This window comes from Lepus europaeus, chromosome 10 (genome assembly GCF_033115175.1).
Source record: "Lepus europaeus isolate LE1 chromosome 10, mLepTim1.pri, whole genome shotgun sequence".
Taxonomy (NCBI): Eukaryota; Metazoa; Chordata; class Mammalia; order Lagomorpha; family Leporidae; genus Lepus; species Lepus europaeus.
Genome location: NC_084836.1, coordinates 69423252 through 69433398, shown reverse-complemented (window position 1 = coordinate 69433398; position 10147 = coordinate 69423252). Strand labels below are relative to the sequence as shown.

The 10147-nt window shown below is 40.9% G+C and overlaps 1 pseudogene; it reads left to right on the top strand.

The window, feature by feature from the left end:
* The first annotated feature begins 4252 nt into the window (after positions 1-4252).
* LOC133768078 (ATP-dependent RNA helicase DDX18-like) lies at positions 4253-5624 on the top strand (annotated as a pseudogene).
* Positions 5625-10147: the final 4523 nt, after the last annotated feature.

Sequence of the window (10147 nt, the reverse complement as noted above, 5' to 3'; positions counted from 1 at the left end):
ACGTTGGGCGCCAAATGTAGGACCTCTCAGTAGTAGAGATGCCCACTTGCTCGAGAGGACGCCCAAAAATCCAGACTCCAAACCAGCTGATGCAAAAAGCATGAGGTATTTATTGTACGTTTGCGCAAACGGGCCCCCACCTCAGGCAGTGAGGAGGAGCCTTGAGCGGCAGTTTCACACAGGTTATATAGGCAACGAATTAGCATATTCCTAACGCATGCATAGGATTGGTCAGTTCAGAGGGACCGTTAGCATATGGGAGAATGCTGGCGAAGAATGCTGGTGGAGAGTGCTGGTATAAAATGCAGAGGTGGCACGGGATTGGTTGGTTCGGAGGGACAATTAGCATACCGGAGAATGCTGAGGGAGAGTGCTAAGATGTTACAGGATTGGCCGGTCGCAGTGACATCATAAGTGTGCGCCTAGAGACCCTCCGAAGGGAGGGGCAGCTCTGCTCTGGGCGCGCCCAGAGGTTTCCTGGAGGGGAGGGGCATTTCTGCTCTGGGCGTGCCTAGAGGTTCTCTGAAGGGGATTGACTTTTCCTTCCCAGAGAACGTCCTGCCCGCTAGACTCTGGGGAACATCTAACGTCTTAAGAAGCCCCTGATATTTGCCCAGGCCTAATTTCTTGTCCCTCTCCCTCATAAGGGTCCTTCAAAACAAAGAGCCAGGACAGCAAAAGTGGAACAGTTACTACCTGGGAGCATCCCAGAAAATTAAAAACTCAACCTTTGTTAAAAGAAAAGGCCCATTTTAAAGAAGGAGAAAATATCTGATGAGTCCATAATGGAGACCCAAACTTCCTTGACATTGGATGTACCCCAGTTACACCACAGGAAAAACTTCCATACCGTGCAGTCCCTGCCAAACACCCCTCCCACCCCGACCCAGTCCTCAGCCCGTGGGGTTCTTCCCGTTTACCCACAGGCCCTGAAAACGCACCATACTCTTAGTGCTGAGCCGTCTAAGGGTCCTCCTACTCCCAGCCAACTCCAGGACTGAAGGCCCCTCACACACCCAGGTGGCCTCTTAAATCTGGAGTCCCGCCCATCACCCGAAGGACTCCCAGTCTCCGGGCCCCTGTGTCTCCTGGGCAATCCTGTGCTCCCAGGGCCTCGTTGATCCCTGGAGGGCTCTTGTCTGGGCAGCCTCAGGCACTCCAGCCTCCTGTTCCCACTGAGCAATCACACCCTGTTCAGGCCCCTTCTGCCCAGGGGCAGCCTGTGACCCTGCTGGCTCTCCCTGGGCAAGTTGTCCCCTCGTGGATCCCTCCCACCTCTGGACATCTGCCCGTGTTGTGGAATCCCTCAGTCCCTGGGAAGCCCCAGAAAGGTGTGCCCTATTCTACCAGGAAGAAAAGATCCACGCTCATGTCTTTGAAAGACCAACCATCATGTGTCCAATCTATTACTTCAGACTTCAAGACAACTCATGCTCCTTTTATTACTAAGAACACCCAAGTATCAGAGGTCTCTGACACTTTTGGAGAATCACAAGTTTCTTCAGAAATGAATCCTAGCTCACCAGTCACATTACTCCAATATCCCCAACACCTTACAATGATGCCAGATCCCTTCATATGCTAAGAAAGCCTAGAACCTCACCACTTCTTAGTACTCAACTACCCCAAACAACACAGGTATCAGCTTCTCAAAGGAAGAAGAAATCTCAATTACCCCCCCATAGACAAATAATAATAATATTGAATAATATTCAATTATATTGAATAATATTGAATAATAACTCAGTTTCAGGGGGAGGAAATCAAGATGCTGGTACCCCCTTTCTCTTCCCAAGATCTTGAAAAGTTATGTTTTAATAATATTAATAGTTCACTAGTAACCACAGGGCATGTCTCATTGTTTACAAATTGTCATCTAGAAACAAGGCTATTCATCCTCCTTACATTTGTTCCCACTCTCTTAGCCAATGTCATTTATATTAATAATTTGACCTAAGAATATTTTAATTCCTAAGAACTATTTTCTTATGTGCTTTCCATTTACAATAATTTACATTGTTAGAACTTGCAAACACCTTATTTAATTCTCTACCATTCTTTGAGGTAAAGATGATGTCACCCATTTAATTATTTGGAAGGGAAAGACAGAGAGAGATACAGATATCATATTGCCTATAACAGCTGGGCCTGAGCAAGGCCTAAGCCAGGAGGTGCAACTCATACCAGGTCTCCCATGTGAGTGGCTGGAACCCCAACTACTTGGGCCATTACTTACTGCTTCCCAGGGTGCCTATTAGCGGGAAGCTGGAATCAGGAGCAAACAAGCATTCAAATCCAGACACTCTGATATGGAATGTGAGTATCCCAAGAAGTATCTCAACTGCTGCACTGAATGTTTGCTTCCATGTCACCACTACTGTTGAATAAAGTTCTAGAGGTACTAACCAATTCATAGGCATGAGACACAGATTGGATGTTTAAAAATTGGAAAATCTAGATGCAAAAAATGTTATTTGTAGCTGAGATAATACATCTCAACAACTCAAGAAAATAAACTGAAAGCCTTTAACATGTTTGCATACAGTAAGGTGGCTACATGCATAATTGAAACATTTAAATAAACAGTTCAAGTATCTTATATAAGAAGACTTCATTTGTGGTATTGCCAGGAAATACTCACGAAATACTCATTAAATACCAGGTACTCATGAAAGAATACACAAGAGGCTGGATGAAAACTTTAAAATGCTCCTGCCCCCCCCCAAAAAAAAGGCTGAAGAAAAACATTACTACATTCTTGGATAGGAAGACCATACTAGTTGAGTTCTGCTTTACTGTTTCAACAAATGACACCCAAATCCTAAAGCTTACTTAGTGATCACACAATAAATCCATCACTGCCTTGCAGGGAGGGAGATTCACTGTATTCTCTCATCGGAACAAGGCTAAACAGAAGAGCCATTACCTGGGATATCACAGGCTATCATACCAGAAGAAAAGGACATTCTAGAGGGTCTCAAATGACACATACCACTTTTGCTCGCATCTCACTGGCAACTGTGGGGAAAGAGCGATAATAACTATCTCAGAGACACAGCACCATAAAAATACAACCACCACTTGGAACACTCACATTTCATGTTGCGGGGACTGGGTTTGCGTCTTGGTCTTTCTCGCAATTCAACCTCTGTTATAATGTGCACCTGAGGGACTGTAAATGATGGCCCAAGTAGTTTTGTCCCTGCCATCCACATGAATTGAGTTCTGTGCTCCTGACTTCAGCCAGGCCCAGTCTTTGCCATTGTGGGAATTTGGAGAGAGAATCAGTATGTGGGAGGCTTTCTTTCTCTCCACCCACTGTCTCTCCTACAACTAAAGTATTCATTCTTTAAAGAATAAAACTACAAACAATAACACATAAATGAAGGGCCTCATCAATATACTGATCAAGAAAATAATAGAAAGTCTATGAAAGGATCCAAATAACATGAGTGTATGATGAAAATGCAGTAAAATTTCACTCAGTAGAGTGAAATTTGTTCGATTTATTGAGTAGAACTGATGGTGGTGGGGCCAGTGTGGTGATGCAACAGGCTGACCTGCCTACTGAATTAAAGGTGACACTTTTTATAATTGTGTCATGTACCTGCTCTGTGTCTTAACATATCACTATTTTAAGATGATGTGTTTGTCTATAAGCTAATTGTTTGTACACAGGCATATTTGAAATAGAGGTGCATCTCCGACAACATGTCTCACCTGCTGATGAAACTCCTGCACATGAAGATCGAGAAGTGGCAGTGAAACCTAAGCTCCAGGAGGCCTCCAATGTGAGCCTGTTGGAAACTCAACCTGGAGATGAGATTGAAGAAGCAGGTGGAGAACTTAAGAACTCCCTACAATAATTTGTGAATGTGGGTTTGTCAGGATCCCAAAATGGAGCCATGACTCAAGAAAAAGTAGAAAAAGTAGAAGTTAAAAAAAGCTACGCCCCTCTGAAATCTGCCATATTAACCAATGGAAAAGCAGCAACAGGGTCTCCCGATCCTGAATCAGAGAGAAGAGTGGTCAGTTATGCTGGGCCTGATAGAAGAAAAGCAAGAATTGAAGAGGGCACAGAGGTTCCTACAGAGAGCAAAAACAGTGTGGAGACACCAGACAATGAGGAGGGCAACAAGGTAGGTCCTACCCTGCCCCTGGGACTGTCAGCTATTGAGGATACTTCCTTTACTTCTCTAACTCATCTTGTCAGTGAAACACTGAGGCAATACAAGAAATGGGCTTTATAATCATGACTAAAAATCAACATAAAGGTGTCAGGTGAATTCTGGAAGGCAGAAATCTAGCAGCTGCAAAAACCAGGCAGTGGCAAAAACCTAGTGTTTCTCCTCCCTGCAGTCGAACTTATTAAGTTAAAGTTCATGGCAAGAATGGAACAGGAGTCCTTATTCTGTCACCTTCTAGAGAACTGGCCATGCAAACATTTAGTATCCTTAAGGAGCTAGCAACTCACCACACACACACACACACACACACACACACACACACTGGGTGGCAGTAACAGATCTGTTGAAGTGAAAAAACTTGCCAATGGGATAAACATCATTGTAGTCACTTCAGGTTGGCTCCTGGACCATATGCAGAATACTTCAGTTTTATGTATAAAAGCCTGCAGTGTCTGGTTATTGATGAGGCTCATCTTGGGTGTTGGTTTGAAGAGGAATCAAAAGAAATTGTTAGACTTGCCAACATGCAGACAAACCATGCTCTTTTCCACCACACAAGCTCAAACAGTTGAAGATCTGGAAAGGATTTCTCTGAAAAAGGAGCTGTATGCTGATGTTAATGATGATAAAGACAATACAACAGTGGATGGTCTTGAGCAGGGGTATGCTGTTTGTCCTTCAGAAAAGGCATTTCTTCAGCTCTTTACATCTCCCAAAAAGAATGGAAAGAAGAAATGGATGATTGTCTTTTTACCCTATTAGTCCACTAAATACAAATTTGAGCTGCTGAATTACATTGACTTGTATGTCTTGGATAATAATGTAAACCAGAAGCAAAATAAACAAATGACCACATTCTTCCAGTTGTGCAGTGCAAACTCAGGGATATTCCTGTGTACAAATGTGGCAATGAGAGGGCTGGATCATCCTGAAGTTGACTACACTGTTCAGTATGACCTCCCAGATGCCCTAAGGAATATATACATTGTGTAGGAGAACAGCCAGGGGCCTACACAGAGAAGGACAAGCCTTGCCTATTTTTACTGAGAAGGACTGGGTTTCCATGATTACTTCAAGCAGTCCAAGGTTCCATTAAGTAAATTTGACATTTCCTGATCTAAAATGTCTGACTTTTTTTTTTTTAAATTACATTGTTCATACGTCAACCCAGGAAGCATACAAGTCTTACATATGAGCTCATGATTCCCATCATCTGAAACATCTTTAATGTTTGTAACTTAAATTTGCCTCAGGTTGCACTGACTTTTGGTTTCATTGTGCCTCCTTTTTATCAGAATGTGAACAGCAATGAGGACAGGCATAAAAAGAGGAGGCAGCAGTAGACTGAGCTACCAGAAAACCTGGAGAGTTCAGAAGTACATAGTCTCCAAAAACATTGGCAAGAAATCACCTGACCACAGGCAGCTCTCTCCATGAACACAACCCTTCCTTTTATCATGAGTAACTCTGTCCTGAAATAACATTTTTTTCCTTATTCTAACAAAGGAATTTTCACAGACTTTCAATCTGGACTGATCTAATGAGAGCATACATTGGATCACGCTGTCAACAAGGGACACTGTAATTTCTGGTGAGTCTCTTTCTTATTTATGAGATATTGGGTATATAAAATAGACTAAAATCTCTTGGTTGCTCAAGGGTAAAGTAAGGAATGTTTTTGATTTTTGTTTGGATGACGCAATAAATTAACTTTAAATACACTTCTTCCCTGTTGTTTTAACTCTTACCATAACTCTGTTAATTTTTACATAGCTCTTTTTGTATCCCTTCTGGCATGTGAGGCTGTTTCATTGCATGGGTTGCTATACCAGCTTGCTTTTAGGTGACCTTGTGTACTGACAGGTGGTGGTAATGCACAAAATACTGTTTGTTGTTTTGGTTTAGTTGTTACTAGGTCTTCATGGAGTTTTTGAGCCCTCCTGAAAACGCTGCAGTATAAAGAGAGGGAGCACTCTGGGAAGCACCCATGAAGCAGCTTAGGCAAAAAGTGGCATCACTTTCATACATTACTGGTTTTCCAGCTATGAACCTTGATTCCTTTCTCAGTGTCATTTTTATTAAGAGCATGAAATTCAGGCTATTTGAACAGGGAGGGTTGTGGGAGATGCAGGGTTGAGAATGCTGACCTCATTTATATAAATATGTATTTTGCTACTAAATATTTGGTGACCCAGCAAAGAAGACCTTTCAAGAAAACAGAATTGTGATACTTATCATTCCAGTATTCAACACACAGTGGATTGGGGTGGTTAGCTCTTGCAACTCTACACAATACCTGGAACACAATGTTGACTATAGGATGCTTAAATCCAAGCCACAATTCAGTGCTCTCTGAAGTAATGTTAATTTGTGAAAAAATTACCTCTTCCAGGTATGTGAAACAAAAAATAGATTAGTGAAAATTGAAAATGAACAGATTCCAAGATGGCAGAATAGCAATAGGACAGTCTGATTTATGTGGTGTGAAATTAAATTAATATTTAAAAAATGAGAGAGAGCATACTCTTAAGATAAAGCTGCGGGAGAGCCATGGTGGGAGACCCTGCCAAGGTAGTGGAGGCAGTCCAGACCTGTGCTGAGAACAAATACACAACAGAAGACCCAGAGACTAGGATTGGGGAGGAGGACACCCACCCCAGCAGGCAAGGTGAGAGGGGACTCCTTGGGCCCAGGGCACTGCTGATACAACAGGAGGGAGGGCTTAGTGAACTGCTTTTGGAGTTCCACATGGATCCCCATGACAGCAGGCCCAAAAGCAAAAAAAAAAAAAAAAAAAAGGTAGCTTGTCTCTCTCCCTGCCCCTCTCCCCATTATAGCAGAGACCTGTGACAAGTTGGGGAGAGCTGATGCCATTTTCGACACAGGAAGGGGGCAGCAGCAGTAGCTCCTGTGCTAGTTGAACTGCACCCACTGGCAATGGGAGGGGAAGTGCCGCCCGCGGGAATCTCCTATCTACCCAGCACAATTGAGAAGCAAGTGGGGTTACGTTGGGTGAGTACTTTGCATGCTTGCAAACCACAGATCTACCAGGGGAAAAAATTCTACGAATGCCAAAAAATAAAGGAAAAACTTCAAAAAACAAGAGTAAGGAAGACACTATGAGTTTCCTCAAAGGGCTCACAGAAAGTGAACATTTAATATTAGAACGTGAAGATGAAGAGATTGAGGAAATGCCAAAAACAGAATTAAAAAAACTAATTATCAGATCACTCTGAATCAATCAGAAGCAAATTCACATACTAGAGAAAACTATATATGACATGAATGAAAATTTTTTCCATGAAATTGAGATCTTAAAGAAAAATGAAACACTAAAAATGAAGAATTGAATAGATCAAATAAAAAATGCAGTGGAAAGTCTTTTTTATTTTTATTTTTAAAAGATTTTATTTTATTTATTTGAAAGAGAGAGCCACAGAGAGATGTAGAGACAGACAGACAGGTCTTCCATCTGCTGGTTCACTCCCCAAATGGCTGCAATGGCCGGAGCTGTGCTGATCCGAAGCCAGGAGCCAGGAGCTTCCTCCAGGTCTCTCATGTTGGTGCAGCGGCCCAAGGACCTGAACCATCCTCTACTGCCTTCCCAGGCCACAGCAGAGAGCTGGATCAGAAGAGGAGCAGCCGGGACCAGAATGGTGCCCATATGGGATGCCGGTGCTTCAGGCCAGGGCTTTAACCTGCTGGCCCGAAGTGGAAAGTCTTAACAACAGAGTTAGTGAGGCAGAAGAAAGAATATGTGAGCTATAAGACAAATCTCTGGAAATTTTACAGTCAGACCGAAAACAAGAATTAGAAAACTAAAAAACACAGTTGGAGATCTACAGGATACTCTTAAACGACCTAACATAAGGGTCTTAGGAGTTACTGAAGGCGTGGAAAAAGAGATGGATTAAAAGGCCTTTGTAGTGAAGTAGTAACTGAAAACTTTCCTAATTTGGAGAAAGAAAAGGATATCCAAGTACAGGAAGCACATAGAACTCCTAATAGCCAAGACTAGAAAAGATCTTCACCACAAAACACTGTAATCAAACTCTCCACAGTCAAACATAAAGAAAAGATTCTAAAATGTGTATAAGAGAAATGCCAGATTACTTTCAGAGGATATCCAATTAAACTCACAGTGGATATCTCATCAGAAACCCTACAGGCTAGGAGAGAATGGCCAGATATATTCCAAGTATTAAGAGAAAAAAACTTTCAACCCAAAATTCTGTACCCCATGAAGCTCTCATTTATGAATGAAGGTAAAATAAAGACCTTCCATAACAAACAGAAATGGAAAGAATTTGTCACCACCTGTCCAGCCTTAAAAAGATGCTTAAGGATGTGCTACACACAGAAACACAGAAACATGGTCATCACTATGAAAGAAGATAAAGGTGGAAAATATCCTAGTAAAAGTACAAAGGAAATTCAAAGTAAAAATTATCAATATTTATGGAAAAATGGCAGGGCAAAGTCATTACTTATCAATAGTCACCTTGAATATAAATGGCCTCAACTCTCCAGTTAAAAGACACAGACTGGCTGAGTGGATTAAAAAACAAAAACCATCTATTTGCTGCCTATAAAAAACACATCTCACCAAGAAAGATGCATGCAAACTGAAAGTAAAAGGATGGAAGAAGACATTTCATGCTAAAAGAAACCAAAAAAAGAGCTTGTGTAGCCATCCTACTATCAGACAAAATAGACTTTAACATAAAAACAGTTAAAAGAGAGAAGGACACTATGTAATGATTAAGGAATCAATTCAACAGGAAGATGTAACTATTATAAATGTATATGCACCCAGTTACAGGGCTCCTGGATATTTAAAAGAAATGTTAGGGATCTAAAAGGAGACATAAACTCAAATACAATAATAATGAGGAACTTCAATACTCCAATTTTAGCAATGGACAGGTCAACCAGACAGAAAATCAGCAAGAAAACAACAGAGTTAACTGACACTATAGATCAAATGGACCTAACATATCTACAGAATATTCCATCCTACATCCACAGAATATACATTCTTCTCACCAGTATATGGAACTTTCTCTAGACTTGACCACATGCTAGGCCATAAAGCAAGTCTCAGCAAACTAAAAAAAAAAAAAAAGAAAAAGGAAATTATACCATGGATCTTCTCTGACCACAATGCAATGAAGTTGGAAATCAACAACAGAGGAATCTCTAGAACATATGCAAACACATGGAGATTGAACAACATGCTCCTGAATGAACTGTAGGTCATAGAAGAAATTAAAAGGGAAATAAACAAATTTCTGGAAACAAATGAAGATGACAATACAACATATCAAAACTCAGGTGATACAGAAAAAGCAGTGTAAAGAGGAAAGTTTATAGGAATTGGTGCCTACACCAAGAATTTGGAAAGGCCTCAAATAAATGAGCTATCAATGCATCTCAAGGATCTAAAAAAACAACAACAAGCCAAACTCAAAATTAGTAGGAGAAAAGAAATAATTAAAACTAGAGAATAAACAAAATCAAAACAAAAAAATATAAAAGATCAATAAACCAAAGAGCTAGTTTTTTGAAAAAAATAAACAAAATTGACACACCATTGTCTCAACTACCCAAAAAAAGAGGGGGAGAAGACCCAAATCAATAAACTTAGAGATGAAAAAGCAAATGTAACAACAGGTACTACAGAAGAAGCATCACCAGTTATTACTACAAAGAGCTGTATGCCAACAAACTGGGAAATCTAGAAGATATGGATAGATTTATGAACAGATACAATCTACCTAAATTGAGTCATGAAGATATAGAAAAACTAAACAGACCTATAACCAAGATGGAAATTGAATCAATAGTAAAGACTCTCCCAACAAAGAAAATCTCAGGACCAGATGCCTTCACTACTGAATTCTACCAGATATTTAAAAAAGAACTAATTCCAATTCTTCTCATGCTATTCAAAAACAATT